General features: G+C 43.1%; 1 protein-coding gene across 2 annotated transcripts in view; it reads left to right on the top strand.

The window, feature by feature from the left end:
* The window catches only part of PRKCA (protein kinase C alpha), a 1,411,833-nt gene that overhangs the window by 565,795 nt on the left and 826,757 nt on the right, over positions 1–19,281 (top strand). The window lies entirely within an intron of this gene.

Here is a 19,281-nt window from a genome sequence, read left to right on the forward strand (position 1 = left end):
CTGTCAATTTGTTATAGCACTAATAGTGAATAAATAATATTTATTATAGTGTAATAAAAATGTAGTACAATAAGCTTGAATATGCTTTTCCATGGCAGCAGAGGTAAGTTTAAAATGCTTTTAAATGTGCGTTGTGTGAAAAAGTGTATATGTTGGAATCTCTGTGTATGCGAGTGAAAGAGGAGGTCAAAGGACGCGTGATGTCCCCTAGCATTTTAGTGAATTGACATCCATGGTGGAATTGGAGTGTTTTGGACTTTATTTTTAGTGAATTGGCCCGAGTTTGTTTCAATAATAAAATGTGAGACTGGCAAGTAATTGACACAGTGGCTGCAGTAACTGTGGAACGATTTGCTGTTGGCAGTGCTGGAAAAACAGAGGGGATGCGAGCTGCCCTGCAGTAGAGCAGCTGCCAGGACCTCACAAAAAATTCTTCTACGGACTGCCATGTACATGGATTAGGGTTACAGCATCGCAACTGAAGTGGGCGCTTACGGCCCTGGCTGTTTTCAAGTGTAACATAAAAGAAATCACAAAGTCGTGCATGTAACCATAAAGAAAAACAATGAAAGAACCGGTTATCCCTCTGCTGACTGGTAGAGTTTAAAAGCATCGTGCTAGTGGACCAGCCTGTACTAAGTGTCCATTGTGGTGGGATAGGGCACGCATAATCGTGAGATTGGGGGGTCTGGGGTCATGGGAGTCGGGGCTGTCTGGTACGGATTATTAGCCACTGTGCTTACATTCAAATCTGTGAGAAAAGTGTAGGTTCCTGCCTTTGTTAATGTTATGCCATTAACACCTCAGGAGAAGCGTGGCTCAGTGGTTAGAGGCGGCAGACCCGGATGCTGAGATCGGCCGTGGACCAGGGTTCGATTCCCCGCCTCGGCGGGTCTCGGGCTCAAAAATTCCACGGACGGACTCGACAATTCTCGCTCCGGTGCCTACTCGACTCACGGGGTCACACTCTGCGACTCTGGGCAATAGCTTGCTTAATCTCCACTACGGCCCCTCGCGGCGGGATGCCTGGCTTTCACCTTGTGGATACCCTGCCGGGGTATCTCACAGGGGAATACCAGGTCGGGTTCCCTAAGCAAGCGCCTTGATACCTTCGGGTGATACGTGCGCTATATAAGTTGCAATACATTTACATTTACATTTACCTCCTGCTCAGCCAGTGTGTTTGTGCTGTTTGCTGCATGGAATGTTGGAGTGATGATGCGCTTCAGAATGTTGGGAGCCTGTGAGGTAAAGGGACAGTTGAAAATGGCCTGAGTAGCAGGCAGGCTGTTCCTGGTGGGGCTGCTCTACAGAACCTGTAACTTACTACAATAAAAACATCTTGAACTATATCCTTCCTACGTGGACCTCGTAACTACAAAAAGTATACTTGGTTCAGGTGGGTAGAATCATGCCTCATGTGGCTAGTTCAGCCTAGGGTGGTGTGAAGCTATCTAGTGTCTTTACAATTGAGTATTGCGTTTATCTGATGCTTTAAAGGATTCTGATAACAGGTCCCAATGCATTGCTATAGGTCTATTCCGGAGTCCCCTATGTTCCTCTCTGCGACCGGTCCCATTCTCTGCTATTACCCATAATTCCACCTCTTCCTTCCATGTCGGAACCCTGGGGGGGGGGTTGTTGATTTCCTCCTCCTTATAATACATCTCATTGCTAAAAAAAAAAGTGCAAAGACTGTGAATTTGGTCTGTGCTTCCTGATCCTTCTGCCGAGTGTAGAGACCAAGTATATATGTTTTGGACGATTGCCATCCCATGTCGCCCACTACATTCTTCAATGTTGCTGTGACCATGCCCCAATATTTGCGTAAGCAGTTACAGAACCAGATCATGTGTAGTAAATCTGCGTCTTGCTCCGTACTTCGAGGACAGGCTGCCGTAATGGTTGGGGAGATAGCGGGAAGTTTGTTTGGCGTTAAGTTGTCTTAGCATAATTATATATATAAAAACAAATGTATGTCTGTCTGTCTGTCTGTTTGTCCTTTATGCATTACTACACCATTCATCCGATCGCCATGAAACTTTGGGAAGTTGTTGAGTACACTCCCGCGAAGGTTTCTGGCATAACATTTTTTTAAAGATCGCCCCCCCCCTCCCCAGGGCCCTCATAATCTTTCAAATACTGATGTACGCACAAGACGGAAAAACAAAAAATTGTGTATCCACAAGCACTCGAATAAATTAATGGAATTAAAACGACACTTTGAAATGGTTTCCATATTAAAATGAATAAGTTTCAATGAAATGACACAATGTAAATTGAATGTTATCATAACAAGTTTCCTTGAATTTCCTTTCTTCGGAGATCGCAGCAACGCGCGACGGGTAAGCTAGTACTGGATAAATTTGAAACGTGTATTTCAGGATACTCATTTAGGATATTCAAGTATTGTCTTCTATTCCTTATCCACGAATGGTCTCGTAATATCTCTTTTCGACTTGTGAAGAAACACTACTAAGGCGGACAGTTGGTGCACACTGATTTCTCAATTGTACCATCAGATTAAGTGTTGTCCCATTCCTATGAGTTATAATAAGTGTACAAGCTCGTTTGTGGCAGGTTCTGTCTCCTGGGCTGCTCCCGTGCCGTTTAATAAAGTGTCAGGTTGGCGTGCACCAGAAAAAGTGCTCCTGTGACGTCCTGCTCATTTAGAAAATCAGCATGTGACAGTACCATTTCGTCCCTAAACAATTCACCAATTTCCCACAATACATTTACATTTACATTTACCTCCTGCTCAGCCAGTGTGTTTGTGCTGTTTGCTGCATGGAATGTTGGAGTGATGATGCGCTTCAGAATGTTATTCAGGAAGACATAGTTAAGCTTCCTTGTGCAAGTAGTTCTAGAATATTTTGCTGCAATGGTTTTAGACTACACGTGGTTCCTGTTGTACACAAGGGAATCCCGGCCAAATTCAGTAATGATCTGCAGCTCTCACACGGGTTTCATAAAATGGAAACACTTTCAGTGTTCTGCTTTCATTTAACCAAACTCATTTTTTGTGACTATCAAGTGAACCAAATGGATAAAAGTATCATTTTACAACTGTTTGTCATTGTCAGATTTACTAAACGCTAAATTAGGATACCTAAGCACTAGCATGGTTCCAGAGGATGACTATCAGAACAATGATCCCAATGATAAGAGCACCTCAACCCTCCAGTTCAAGAAACTCACGAAAACCAGACATTCCATTAGTTTTACATCAGTTCGGGATCAATTTGAGATTGTTAGATTAAGGTATATCCTATGCATTCAGATGGACTCCTATGTTGTCAAAAGTTTTCTTTCTTAAGTATACAGATGTACTCTTTTGTTGTCATATTTATTTTTAATTGGTTTGCCTTAATGCTGCAGTTCTCTGAAGCAGTTCTGCTGAAACATGGTGCTATATAGACATCTTACATAAAAAAAATCAAAAAATAAAGATCAGTTATGGAAAGAGGATGTTGTATCCAGTCTCCTGAAAGGATAGTGGCAAGGGGTTCCACAGACTGCAATTATAGGAGGCATAGGACCGGTCCTCCCTGCTTCCACCATCTTTCAACTTGGCATTTCCAGGATTAATTTAGTGCTTAACCTTAGTGCTGCTGTTGGAAATAGGGTTTCAGCAGATTCTCAATTCTTCTGAGTTTACTAGGATCTGTTGTGCTTCAACCTATTTTAGATCCCAAATGGTTCAACGACAGGATGATTGTTAGAATTGGGGGTCTCTAGTTGGCAGAGGTAGGTACCTTGGTCCAAATAGGGACCTTTGCTTCTAGTCAGGGTAAGGGGAATACACACTTTAGATAACCCCTGCTCACCCCTTGGTAGCTTGGCACGAGCAGACAGGCTAAACCCAAAGGCAATGTGTAAAGTATGTTTACCAATACTTACAGAAACACAGTGAAAACACCACATATGGACACCACACCAGTTTAGAAAAATAAAATATCTTTATCTAAACTAAACAAGACCAAAAAGAAAAAAATTCAACATACACAGTTAAAAATATGACTTTCAAAAGGTTTCAAGAACTTGCACCATAGAAAACTATGGATGCGTGACTTTTACACAACGCACCTAAAGATGTGCCAGAATTCACAAGGCCAAACAGCTGCAGAGAAAGGAAGCACTGGAAAACACACCGATGGGTCAGTTCCTGAGTCCTTGGGGAGGCGAGGCGACAGTTCTGCTGCACACAGTGATGCATCGAATCTGGACTGTAGGGGGAAGTGAGGGGTCAAAATCCAAGACGGTTCTGGTCTGCGGGTGAAGCGTGGAAAACTTGGTGCACAGGTTCGATGCATGACACACCGGAGGTGATGTGTCGCTTTGGGAGGTTTCAGGCCAACCGGAGTCGGTGCTGGGGGCTACGCGGTGAGACTTTGTGTCGACTGGCGAGGCTTTTCGTAGTCCGCCGCCTGTTCCGAGAGACTTTGCACAGCTTTGCGATGCTTCGTGCCTGTTCTTGCAGAGATTAGCTGCAAAACCCATCTCTGAGGTCCTATAACTGGAAGGAGGCATCTCAGACATGGCAGAGTCCAGCAGCAACAGCAGATTTGCAAGAAGTCTTTTGTGTACCTGAGACTTCAGAACAGGAGGCCAGCACACTTTAGGCCCTTGGAGAACTCCTTCAAGCAGGGGACAGAGCACACAGCAAATTCCTTCTCCTTTTCTTGGCAGAAACAGCAACTGCAGGCCAACCCCAGACACACAGCAAGGGCATTTCTTCTCATCAGTCTCTCCAGCTCTTTTCCTTGGCAAAGGTTCCTCTTGAATTCCAGGAATGATCTAAAGTCTGTGTTTTTCGGTCCGATTTATACCCCAAAATGTCTTTGTTCTCTTTGTATAAGGGCTCTGAGCCCAGTTCCAACCAGTTCTGGGTGGCACTCTGCAAGTGCACAACAACATCCTTTGTCAGTGTTAGCCTTGGCTCAAGACACACCACGGGGGGCGGAACCACTGCACCTCCCCAGCCCCTGTCACACCAAAGCCAGACAGTCAATCTTACTGGAAGCTTGAAAAAGAAAATAGGCACTTTCTAAAAGTGGTATGTATTTTCAAACACACAATTAAAAACCATTGTTACTAAAAGATGTGTTATTAAATCCTGAGTTCAGGGATACCAAACTCCATTTTTCGAACTTATCCCTATGGGAAGATATGCTTGTAAAATGTTACAAAGTGTTACCCATTCTGTCCACTGGGTCAAGATAGCCTTTCAATAGCGAAAAACCAAATTGGCAGTATTTCACTATCAGGACATGTTACATAACACCAGTACATGTCCTATTTTTCACATACACCGCACCCTGCCCAGGGAGGTACCTTGGGCCGACCATGAGGGTGTCTTATGTGTAAGAAAAGGGAAGCCTCGCAAGTGGGTGCACTTGCCTAGTCCACATGGCAGTTAACAAACTGCACACAGGCACTGCTGTGGAAGGCCTGCAACGTCTTTTCAGGGCTACTCATGTGGATGGCACAATCAGTGCTGCAAGCCCACTAGTAGCATTTGATTCACCAGCCCTGGCACACTCAGTACACTTTACTAGGGACCTACTGGTAAAACAAATATGCCGCTCAGGAAGAACCAATCACAATATCAATTTACACAGAGAGCATATGCACTTTAGCACTCTTCAGCAGTGGTAAAGTGCCCAGAGTCCTATAGCCAATAAACACAGGTCAGAAAAAAATAGGACTAAGAATCAAAAAGTTTGGGAATAACCCTGCAAAAAGGGCCATTTGCAACAATGATCCATTTGAAGTTGATGCGAAAATCTGATATTAATAAAGGAGTTCACGTGCATCCCAACTGATGTGGTTGAATCAAGGTGAACACCCTGAGTTTCCACAAGAATGAGCCTATCGGAGAACCACTTGCATAGTAACATATTTTAATACATTTATTTAAACCAATCCATTAGACGTTTTGTTAAACTTAATTGAAAAACGTGGTTTGTCCTTGCAGCACATATTTGGCAACTGTACTATCATAGTTTATGGTGTTTTCCACAATTCCAAATAAATATTAAATGTATTTCAGCTAAAGTTGCATTTTGAACGTCATTATAGTGCATCAATCACTGGAACCGGTCTATGAAGTCCGTGGAATAATTTATTTTTTCCATTATCATGCCTGGATTTGGATTGCCAGAGGGATTATTTTTCACCTGTTATTAGTAAATTATCATTTTGAGTTATCATTTTACGCAGCCGCCATAATGTTCAGTCCCTTGGCAAACTCAAACCTCAGCATGAACCGAAAGAACCACTTCAATTTACTGTCACATGTGCTCAGGAAGATAATGTTCACTCCTCTGTCCAATACGTTGAGGCATTAATACAATGTCGGTTCCATGCCACTCTGCAAGGATGATGAGGTCCAGGTGGGTGCATTACATTGGTTTATAATCCACAGGGCAAGCAGTGCTCGAATGGAGTCGTGAAGCATGTTTGTGCTTCATTTGTTCAGAATGTAAGTCTTATGTGTATTAAATCCCTTCTGTCAATATGGTTATTCACTGCTATCCTAAACGGGCCAGATTAACACCTCTCCCAGTGGAAGCCGTCAAAGGGCATTTTAAATAGGAGCTCACTTGTATCAAATGCAGCAAATTCATAATGATGCGGAAAACGCAGCAGAATCACATAATCCAGTTAAAGTATGGGTTTTGATATAACCTATGTTTTGCACTTTTGTAATTACTAATATCCTTTTTTGTGTAGCCAAAACACTCCATCACACTCCTCGCTGATAACATTTTTAAGTTGCACTCCAGCAAAAGGCACATAATTCCAATTAGCATAATTTTACTCTGCGCCACACACCTATATACGCCACACAATTCAATTGCACACATTTCCGTTCCACACCACGATTCAACAACAAACCATATAATTCAACTTACCAACACAATTACACAACACACCAAATACATCCAGTTCACACCACAGAATTCCACCTCATGCCACAAAATAACAAATAAAAAAGATATAATTAAACCCGCTACATACCAGTCTATATCACAAAATACCATTCCACATAATTGCACTCCATGACGCACACTCCCACTCTACATAGTTATATCCTCATAATTCCACTTCACACCATGCCACATAATTCCACTCCGCACCACATACATCCAAACAAAACGCATTGGTAAAAGACATTGTCATTTACAACACCAATAGCTTTCTCACAAAGTGCGCGACCTATTGCATTTTAAATGCTTACTTTTAATGAGGGTCCTCCTTCTTACCCTTGTTTCTTCCATCTTGCATTTTCTTAGCTGCCCTTGCTGGATTGTAAATGTAAATGTGTGTTTACTTGTAAAGCGCACTGCCGCCCCATCTCGGGGCATCCTGGCGCTGTATACCGCTGTGGAACCCTTCCTGGCTTTACCTGTGAGATGCCCCCTCCTGGGCACCCCCAAGGTGAAGCCAGGCATCCCAGCGCTGTTGGGGCCGTTTTGGAGATTAAGCAAGCTATTGCCCAGAGTTGCAGAGTGGACATTGAGCCCAAGACCCTGCCGCTTCGGGAATTGAACCCTGGTCCCGGGCCTAACCTCTGCTTCAGGGTCTGCCGCTTCTAAGCAGTGAGCCACACTTCTCGTTCTCCTTGTGTAATGCCACAGTATAGTGCAGGTGCAATGGGGTTCGGCATTGTGTTGTGAGTGTTTGGAAACCCATGTGCTTGCTCCTCCATGTCTTCTCTGCCCTGTCATGAGCATGCATGTCAATAGACTCCATTGATGCATCATATCCAAATTTACAACCACTTACTACTTTAGCTTCTCCTTTTTACACTTCCAGGCAATAACGTAGGTATAACTGATTTTGAAATGCACATTCATTTTGATGCCTTTATTTTTTTCATTCCTTGGGTTTATCTATATGAGCACCCTAATTTCCCATTAAAACAAATTCACTTACTTATAAAATGCAAAATTAACTATCAGAAATTCAGTTTCACTAAAGAGAGCAACATATTAAGTAAACATGAAGATTATTAAATAAAGCAGCAAACATTAAATGGAAAATGTATCCGGTAAAGCCAAGTCACAAAAGACTTTCCATTTGCAAGATGAAAATTATCCACTCCATTTTCTAGGATTAATTCGAGACCTTCATCCTCTTCAAAATTAATGTTCCCTCTGTTGTTTTTTTCAGAAATCCAAAGTTATAAATGTAAAGCTCAGATTAATCTCAGCCACAGGTAAACTAGCCTGACCTTTTTGCAGTCAGGGCAGGACTGGCCATAGCGGGCACCGGGCGTTTCCCCAGGAGGCTGCTAGGGTGGGGGCCGGTTTTGGGCCCCTGGGGGGCCATTTTTGTTACCAGGGGTTTGCAATATCGGGCCCCGTAACAAAATCAGCCAAAACCGGCGCTCGCAAACTGCACAGCTGCACTTCCCCTCACCCCAGGGGGGGTCAGCTCAGCAGTTTGCGAGGGCCGGTTTCTGTTCCTAGTCCGGCCCTGATTGCAGCCCATTATTGGTTTACCCATTATGTTACTACATACACATATCAAACATGCAAACCAAACTTCGTCCTTCCAATAGGAAGTGTCCTGCCCAATCTGCCTGGCCAGGGGACTCTGGGAAGGAGCACAAGCAACTCCAAGCCAGTAATGTCTTTGTTGCACCATTCCCCATGAGATGAAGCTTGACTCCAGTGTCAGAGCGTGCACAAGACCCACATCGAAGTTTATATGCCCAGTCACACCCAGCGCATCTCACCTGAAAGAGCAAAAAAATGATGGGTTCAATGCTTGAATTAATCTCAGCCGCTAGTGACTCCTCTGCCCAAATTCCAGTCAGCTGTTTTGTTTGACTACATTGCTACTCCAGACTGATACCACCATGTGCAAAAAGTTCTATCCTTGGCAAAAGAACCTTGGTCCTGCCTCAGTAGGAACAGTCCAGCTTGTACTGCCAGAACCTGGAGACGGATCGACTTGGCACAACTTAGATTGTGAGCACGAATTGGCATTTTGAAGCGGTGACTATTACTTTAGATTAATTCTCCGATTTATAATGGAACCTTGCAGCCCTTTAATAGGATTCTACCACATTTTTGTGTGTAGTGCATTAACATTTTTGCATAGTGCCAACTATCCGCTCTTATTCCTATTTGAGCCTACGGGCCCTACATCAACATTATCACCCCCAGTCAAGGATGGCTTTATGGTGCCCCTTTGTTCTAGTCCTGTGGAAGACCCCGCAGTAAGGATTCAAGTAGCCTATCTTCTATTGGGGGTCGAAACGTTGACTTTGTTACTCTCCTATGCCAGTTGTCTATCAACAGTGATTTGTAGCTGTGATAATGTTTTGCAACCATGGCAATGTAATCAAACTACCATTCTAGTTTGTGGCTTCTAACGAGCCATCTCCATTATAAATAATGTTTGTGAATAGTTTGATGTCACTATCTTTTCTTTACACCTTTGCAATCCTCACTTGATGCACATAACCCTCCCTCTCTTTTCTCCCACTGCTGTGGGGCACATGTGTTCAGCGTTTTTTAATTATGTGCTGATTGACAAGCATTTCAGTTCAGTGTGATTAAACAACATTCAACAAGCAATTTACAGTTGTACCAGTGTTAATTTGTCTAAATTTGCTTTAATCTTTGTGTGTTCTTAAGAATTGGCGCATTGGGGCCACCTTTTACTATACTGAACTGCCAAAACAGGCATCTTTCTAGAAGAGAACTCTTCTCACACTTGTCTTTGATTTGAACGCCTTTTGATCCTTTGCATCTGCCTTAGACTAGACACGGGTTCACAGAGAAACCCTTTTGGCTTTTTATAAATAACTCAATAACAGTAGAAGGAAGATATCTGGCTACCTAGAATGCACAAAACCGGGGCGGATGGCACACCTCTGCGAGCTGTGACCCACAGTCTGGCTCCTGTTTATCTGCATTCTACAAGTAGACCATGGCTTCCAGATCTGCAGCTGTCGCTTGTGACTTTGATGAACAGATACCAATCCAAACAGCAGTGCAGAGTCTCTGTTTTAGCCCCTTGGCTGTGAAACACACTCACTCACTCTTCTGTAAACCTAGAGTCCAGCAGCGTTTCTTCGGTTCTGGAAAGCAAAGTTATGCTTTTGCAGTAACGCGTTTGATCTAGTCTGTGGCATGCCGGCTGCACTTCTACACCTTTGAATGGAACGGTTATTAATTTTTCAATACTTTGCCTCATAAATCATTTAAACATCAATAAAGCACAGTTCATTTAGTGGGCTTGCAGTAAAATCAGACTAAAGAAGTGTCCTGACATCCACCAAATCAAAGGTTGGTTATAATGCAAATGATTGTTCTTTTTTATTCATGAATTTAATAGAGAGCATTTAATTTAGCAACAACTCTCTAATGCTGTGGTTGAACAAATCAAGTAATGCCATTGTGTGAGCTACACGAACCGCTACATACTCGGCAAAAACCATAAGCATTTGTGACAATGCGACTACAGAGTACAAACAAACAAAGAAACGCCCATTGAGAAGGTATGCAATAAAACCATATTGAAAGTTTCCGGTCTTTAATGTTCCTTAAAAGATCCGTGACAGTTATTTATTTACAAAATTCAAACTAAAAGAGGGATTAACAGATGGATTAGCTTTCGTGTATTACAACTGCAGTTGTGAATATTGACAGATATATGGGTGTGCAAATCCAGTCCTCCAAAATCTCAAAAGCAAAAATGCTTAGGAGGTAACCTCCAAACCAGCTGCACTTTTTTACTACCTTTTTGTAAAGCAATGAACGCCATTTTCTGATAGCTTTGCTCTTAAAATGTCCCTTTAAATGGCGTTGGTTAGAGAGCGAATCACTTTCTCGTCTAATCTGCAAATGCCCATTTCAGGAACGCATCATCGGTCCATTAACGTAAGTGGATGCTAATGTACGAAGAAGAAAAGAGTATCACTACACTAGGGATTATATTCGTCAAAAAGTGCTACCATTTCTTAGCCTTTTTTTAACAGTGCACTTAATTCAATTAAAGAAAGAGAAAGCAAATGTAAAGCTTCTGCAAACCTGGCAAACTAATAATGGTATACAGTAACATTCTGGAAAAGCTATTGAAGGAGCAAAGTTGAGATCAGCAAAAACAATATTTGTTAAACATGCTTCCAGTATTGTGTGTAGAGGTTGTGTAACGTTTGCAGAGGGTGAGGCCCGCAAACATGGGTGTGTGGGCAGATTGGTTAAGAAGCATGCAATGGAATCCTTAAGTCCCCAGTGTACCTTCTTTGCCTCTTCAAGCATCTCTTTCGATTTCCGGTTTTCGACATTGACAGGTAGTCAGTCAATGCAACCTTCGCTGTGGCTGCATTGCTGGGGAGGAAGCAGCAGACAGCACTGGAGGTGCAGCTCTGACAGTGATGGTGTCTGCTCTCATACTGTTGACGTATTTCCGGTGTGAAGGTGGTTCAGGTGGATGTTTACCATCTGCTGGCCTCAAATCTATTAACCTGAGACCCCAGTGCTGGGCCAGATAAGGGTTTTTCTCCCATGGTAGTTGTAGGGGAACATGAAAACAAATCAGTGTGCAGACCTGTTGTATGTTTTATTTGAAGCTCTTTTGTGGATGGCATGAGGCCATTTTGAATGCACAGATCTGATAGACACATCTAGCATCAGATTCCTTACATGTGAACTTCCAAGGCGTCAGACTGGATCCGAAGCTTTTTCTTGAGCAGTACCCATGCGTGCCGATAGTTTGCGTCGGTTGACTCCGCATGACATCGTCGGCGTCGTGTCAGTCATCGTGACATCTGCGTTTTCAATATTGGCGCCTCCCCGGTGCACTGATGCCAGTTCTTTACTTTCCGCACCAGCCAGAGCAGATCCATTGAAGAGAGCTACACACTGTCATTTTTTGACAGATTCTTTTTTTTTTACTTTTTTCAAAGTTTTTTTGTCGGTGTGCAGGTAACTCCATCATTTCCAAAAGGACTTTGTGATTCAAACCGTGCAGCGCCTGTCACCAAGCAATGACGGTCACAGACCCCATCATGTGTCTTTAGTGCCTGCAGCGTGACGACGCCCTGAAGTTGTGCTACGACTGGCTGGCCAGGGCTTTGTGGGAGTGGTTCTTAAAGCTACTTTGCGGCCCGGCGTCATCCTCCAATACAAAGACGTTGAAGGGGTCAGGTCAGAAGCATCACAAAAAGCATAGGAAGTCAAAGCATGATTTGACTTCACCCTGTCGGTCACCCGACGCAACGGAGTAGTGTTGTCATTCAATGGATCGCCCTGCGGAGCATGTACCTGGGTTGGCTCTGCGTTTCCCCACTTTTCCGGGACTGGGAGTGACTCCCTCCCAATTAAAAGAATTTTATGATGCCATATGTGCCATATGTGGGTGACCTGCCCCAGCTCCTTTTGGCCCCGCAAGTTCTGCAGAAGGAGTTCCATTGGGTTCTGTGCCGTCAACTCCGGCCCAGGCACCCATGGCTTCTCATGGATCCGTTCCTGAATCCAGACTTGCGTCGGTCTTACCTCTTTCGAGATTTTCCCTGGCGCTGCATCTGACGGTGAGACTCCTGACATTGCTGGTGCCCATCAGCTGTGTCAGGCCCATTCTTATCCCCAGCGACACAGAGCCGGGCAGGTGTCCACCGAGGCTGGCGCCAGCAGAGGCTTCGGAATCTATTTCACATCCTCAGCATTATTTGGAAGGGCTAGGATTGGAGGAAGATTGGGAGGTGATGAAGGATCCCATAGAAATCTCGCCTTAGCCTGAAGAATTTGACTGGTATTGGGAACTGGGCGATGCCAGTGGCTTGGATTCCTCTCCAAAGCCTGCTTTTTCCTTAGTTTCTCAAAGCCTGGCATTCTTTCTCCCCCTAACCTGGCTACGGAGGTGGGAGCTTATTTTGCGATGGTGGTACGTAAGGCTGTGGAGGTCTTGGACCTGCAGCTTCCTACTGTGCTGGTAAAGGCCAATGTCTTGTCGGAAGTCCTGCAGTTTGGCGTCTCCACCTCGGAATTCTTGCTGCCGTTTAATGAGGCCTTAATTGATGTTCGCCTGGGCACCTGGTCGAAGCTCAGCACAGGGGCTCCTGTGAATAGAACAATTGCCCTCCACCATCGCCCTGCACTGAGCAACCCAGCATTCCTCACATCCCATCGACCGCCGAGAGCTTCAAGGACTCACAGGCTACTGACAAGTCCTTGTGCCTCTCTGTATCATCTCGTCCTGCGTCCTCCCTATCCTGGCCAGAGGACTGCGAAAGTTCAGCAACCTGTAAGCGGCCATGGGTGGGGCTCCCCCGTGGGTCGAGTGGCCAGAGCTCAGGTCAGGCCACAAACCCCCCTCCTCCTCGTCCAAATCCGATCCTCCCTGATCAAGGGCACCCAGTTGGTGGCAAGATACGCCATCACTTCTACCGCTGGCCGATCATCACCTCAGACAGGTGGGTTCTACAGATAGTCCGAAGGGCCTACTCTCTCCTTTGAGACTACCCCTCCCTCGATGCCTCCTCCATACAATTGGCTGACAGACGATCACCTTGCTTTGCTTCGAGAGGAAGTCACAACTCTCTTGCCTAAGGGGGCCATATAGAGAGTGGTTGATGTTCCCGCTACTTTCTAGTCCCTTAAAAGTATTGAGGCCTTCGTCCTATCCTGGACCTCAGACTACATCCTCAAAAACGAGAAGTTCAAGATGCTCAATCTTGCTCAAGTTCTGTCTGCCCTTCACCCGGGAAACTGGATGGTAGCATTGGACTTGCGGGATGCTTATTTCCATGTTCCCGTCCTGCCTGCCCATCGCCGCTACCCGTGGTTTACAGTGGGCCACAAGCACTTTCAGTTTACCGTGCTTCCCTTCGGCCTCACCCAGTGCCCCTTGTGTGTTCAACAAAGTGATGGCGGTGGTCGAAGCTCATCTGCTGAGATCAGGTTTTCCAGTCTTCCCCTATCTCGATGACTGGCTGTTGAAGGCGAGCTCATCCCAGGTAGGCGTCTCCCTCCTCAAGACTATGTGGAATCTCCTGCATTCACTAGGGTTCACTATTAATGTACCAAAGTCATACCTGACTCCTTCCTAGACACTACCTTTCATCAAAGCTGTTCTGGACACGGTGCAGTTTTGGGCCTAGCCTCCCAAAGGCGAGTCCAGGATATTCAGACTACGATACCGATGTTTCAGCCTCTGTCCTGGATTTTTATGAGAATGACTCTGAGGCTGCTGGGCCTTATTGCCTCCTCCTGCATAATTTGTGATTTACACCAAACCACAAAAAGCATGCTTTCTGGGTAAATATCTAGGTTTTTGCCCAATTTGGTGTAATATTGTTTAACTGTTTTTTGGTATCATTGTCTAATTTTTCCTATGCAAACTGCATGAGGAATAAGTATTTTGGGACCTGCACGTCCCCCCCTCTTTTCACAGCCCACACTTGACGCATCACCCTGAATCTTTCCAGGAGGGTGCGGAGGTGGATGAACTTTTAGGGAAAGATTTGTCAAACAATTCCAAAGTTTTTAGAAAAAAAACGCTCTTCCCATTGAAACCCTCACTCTTGTATAACTGCTGCCACCGTGTAAAATATAACAACTGTCGGATAAAGTGCATAGGAGAAGTGGGAGAGGCATGAGTCTTGCCTAATTTTTTTTTAAAGATTTTCTATGATTTTCTAAAATAAAGCCACCGATGTTTTGTGACACCTTGATATGGTGTGCTGTTTCTGTAGTTTCTACTGGAACTAATTGGTAATTATACAGTATATTACAATATAGTTCAACTAACAATTTTAGGTTGGTCTTCCCCCCAAACATTTTGTCTTACTTCTCCATTTGCGTTTATCTCTGTTTTTTTTGCCTTAGGGCTCTGTGCACTTTACCAGTGCTAAAGTGTCTGTGCTCTCTACTTTAAACATGATAAAATTGTCTTACACCCAATTGCACATTTAATTTATTTGTAAGACTAGTTAAGTGGTACTACATATACCTAGGGCTTGTACATTTAATGGTACTGTGTGGACTGCAGCACTGATTGTGCCACTCCCTTAGCCCTGTAAAACATGTCTCTGATCTGCCTTTGCAGTTAGTGCAGTTTATTTATTTATTATTGAGCATGTTACTACCCAACGGTGCTAGACCAAGAAACTAAATCTGGATAACTGTTTGTTGTTCATTGCTTTTGAAACTGTATAAATAAAGAAATTAAAAATAGAAATTAAAAAAAGAAACAAAATCTGGATAACTGTTTGTTGTTCATTGCTTTTGAAACTGTATAAATAAAGAAATTAAAAATAGAAATTAAAAAAAGAAACAAAAACGGCATACCAGAAAGAAATAAAGTAAAAACCATGCTTCAATGTGGCTATGAGATTTCAAAGCTTTGCAGAATTTTATTTAGTCTGTCTCAAGACAGAGAGCCAAAGGCAGCTTGTTTAATGCCTGGGCAGTAACCACAGTAGGCATACTTTACGGAACTTAGGAGTGGTAATCAGATGAGCAGTAGACACCCGGAGTATTCTGGAGGAGCAGTGTCTTTTAAACATATCTGAAATGTATGAGCCCCAAGTTGGAAGATAAAGAGCTTTGCGGGCCATACAAAGGGCTTTTAACTGGCCCACACTCTTGATAGGCAGCTAATGAAATTGTCTAAGAGGGAATCACTGTCATATTTTCCCTTATCAAAGATTAGTCTGTTGCTGCGTTCTGTATAAGTTGTAACCTCCTGGTATGGTATTCTGGGTGCCTAAAATATCGGCCATTACAGTAATCCAGTCTACTAAGGACCAAGGTTTGCACCAGTAATTCTCTAGAACACTGAGGAATAAGCTAAATAATCTTCTTAAGTTGTTTCACAAGTAGGAAACAGATTGACATAAATGTATTAATGTGCATCTCAAACTAGAACCTTTGTCAAATAAGTTCCTGGCCGAAGCTGTAGGTGATGGACATTTGGCCAAAAAATGAGGCCACCACTCATGGGACCAGATGGAGTTGTTCCCAAAACTCAGAATTAAAGCAGAGAGATTTGTTATTCATCCAGCTGGCTAATTTAACTGTGCAGCTCCTGAATGGCTCCTGAATTAGCAAAATGCCACCTTCCATGTGGATGATAATTTGAGTATCATCCAAATACCCATGAAATTGAAATCCCGAGGCAGCAATCGGGTCAGCTAGCCGGGCCTCTTATATATTAAAAAGTTAAAACTAAGGGCCGATCCCTGGGGCAAACTGCAGGTAATGCCCATAAAGACAGAACAAAAAGATAATCATCTGCACAGCCTGTGTTCTGTTCATCAAGAAGGATTCAAACTATGCAAATTGCTTATCTCTTGGACCAATGGTAGTCATCCTTTTTAATAATGTTGCTTGTGAGATCATGTCAAACGCGGTCAACAGATAAAGAAGTATAAGAGCTACATATTTGCTAGTTTTGAACTGCCATTTCAACCTGTCAAAATAAACATTTGGCCTAAACGTTCCTTTGTAATACATATAAGTAACCCTAGAGTAGATGCTAAACAACCCAAAAACAGTTGCACATGTACTTTTAAGTTAAATATGTCCTGGTAGGAAAAAACTCTTGATTTCATTTTTCAATACTGAAAGGTCTACCTCTCCTATAGGATAACATTGGGTTGCCTCATTATATTTAAGAAGTGATAATGTTCAATTGGGAACAAGTAGGAATATGGAATTTGGTGTTTAAAGAATTTTAATTTAAAACCCTCTTTAATATTAAAGTCATATTTTTGGTCACAATCCATAAAATGCAACTCTTAGAAAGTTGGCATTTTCTTGTCCTAACCATCTGGTGTCTGCTGACTGTATTCTGGGCCACGTTACCAGGTGTAGCTGCCAGTTTGCTTTTGTGTATTGCTCCCAGACAGTGAGAGAAAGGAGCAAAGGTGTTTGGGTGGGGGTGTAGTGGGCATCTCTGACTTGATGAGGGTGGTACAGGCCAAATTTTGTCCATTTTTTACATTTCACAGATTTGTCACAACTTCAGAACAGATACATGACATGAATGTGCATTTAGCACATTATTCTTATATGGTCTAACAATATTGAAACTAAGCGTTGCACTTAACGTTATAATTAGGGTAAATTAACTGTAGAACTAGTGAATTTACTCAAACTATGTGTTTAACCCCTTCCACGCTCATGACGAGCTCAGCTCGTCATGAGGTACGCCTGTCGTACGCTCATGACGAGCTCAGCTCGTCATGTAACGCGGGATTTGCGAATCTTTAGCGCACAGCGGGAAAACGCTTAGCGCGGATGGGGTTAACAGTATTACATTAGATATTAATTAACCATCCTTACTTTGTAGACATCTACTCAATTTAAAGATAAAGTCCGAATCCCGCCCACTTATTAATTCTTCCGCACAGCAGGAGCATTTGTGCAGCGCCGAAGGGGTTAATGCATTGAATGTTTGAGGACCATCCTCACATATGTAGAATATGATTACACTACAAAGGAAAAAGTTAATGTAATGTGTGCATTAATATTTGATATTTTTAAGTGTAGTTCTTAGCAATACTTACACATGATTATTCAAAGGATTTATTGTATGCTTTATGTAACGTGACCCTAATGCTCTGATCATTCATATTCATTGTTGTTTAAATGTGCACACGCATTTTAAATGTGCACTCTTGCTAATACTTTAGTTGACAATTTAGGCATATAATTCTTCAAGCTACTTAAATACTGGTTTCCATTTTCTGCTAACATGACATTTCTTATAGGCAGTCACACCAGTGCTTAATTTGCGCCAGGGCTTTCCTGTGCTAGGCACCGGCACGTAATTGGCTTCTGGTGCTAGTCACCGGCACCTAATTGTCAACACCATACTTGGAACAGTCCACCACATGGGGGCGCTGCTCATCCGATTTAGAGATGAGCAGAACAACAGTAGTTTAGGAATACAATGTACATTAAAATTGCTAATACCTTCCTCCCCAGCCATTCCTTTAGCTTTGGGGACCTGGAATTATCTGAACTGTCGCATTTACACGAGAGAGAGATGGTTAGTAGTTGTTTTGGCAGTGATGACAAGGGCGATGGGTGGTGCAAGCTGCAGTGGCCTCCTGGTCAGAGCCCTGGTACTTAATATTTTACTAAGTAAGCACTGATTCACACGTATTGTTAGTTGTAGAACAGATACATTACTGTACTAGATATAAAGAAAGAAGCCCTGGATGGAAGAACATGTAGGGCCAGAGCATTAAATTAAAGGCCTATTCAGCAGTATTTCAACCTGGCTTGTGCATGAGAAGACGATGTTTTCCCATGTTTGCTCTGTGATATTTTTTGCAGTCTACAACATGTGAAGTGGAGAAAGACAATTGACCCCTGATGATGTGTGCAAAGGGGTGATGCCCAAGAAGATGTTTGTGTGTTATAACTTAATGTTCACACCTTTGGAGATTTAGATGCTTTTCAGATGCCCTGTAAATGCTTTTCAGATGCCCTTTAGATTCTTTCCAGGGAATTCCCCCTGAATGCTTATAGCACTTTTCTTTGGACTTTGAGAGGTTTAAACCTCTATGCTTCATTGATTTTTTGCTGAGTGTGGCTTACGCTAACACTTACTTGCATGACCCAAAAAGACTCTTGACCGAGCTTCTGAAATGCTGACACCTTTCCTACCAATTTTTTCCTTAACTAGTTCTTATTTTTTTATGGGAATTCCTGATTTTTTAGACCCTTTAAATTTCTAGAACCATCCTTTTAGCTGAAACTCTACTTTAGGTGATTTAAATTTACCAATGTATAGATGACAAAACCTGCGACTCTTCTCTGATGACAGATACTCCTTTTGTATTGATGTGATTGAACTGCTTGTTCACCTAATATTGGTCCGCCTCAATTTCTTCCGTGGTTTGGGCATGCCTGTTATTTTGTAGCTTTATAGCATGGTGTTAAGAGTCATGCATTTTAGTTTGATTTTGAATTTGTAATACACCTTAACACTAGCTACTGATTCCTGGTCCTCATTGTGTAGACAAATGGATTGCACTATTAATTGTCATTGATTGATGAAACACTAACCCTCCTCACCCCTCAGTGCAGATAAAAAAGGTTCATTGGATGAGGATTTATGGTAAGAGAGTAGGCCCAATACGCTTCATCAAAGGGGGGAGCTGTCACCTACCACACTTGTACAATACAAAGGCTCTGCCTGAGCACACTCTCAAAGGATTTGACACTAGTCTGTTGTGACCCCAGACTAGCTGGGGCTAGGGCAGGGAGGCAGGCAATTCCAAGCACCTTTTGGAGTGGAAACCTC

This window comes from Lissotriton helveticus, chromosome 7 (genome assembly GCF_964261635.1).
Source record: "Lissotriton helveticus chromosome 7, aLisHel1.1, whole genome shotgun sequence".
Classification (NCBI taxonomy): domain Eukaryota; kingdom Metazoa; phylum Chordata; class Amphibia; order Caudata; family Salamandridae; genus Lissotriton; species Lissotriton helveticus.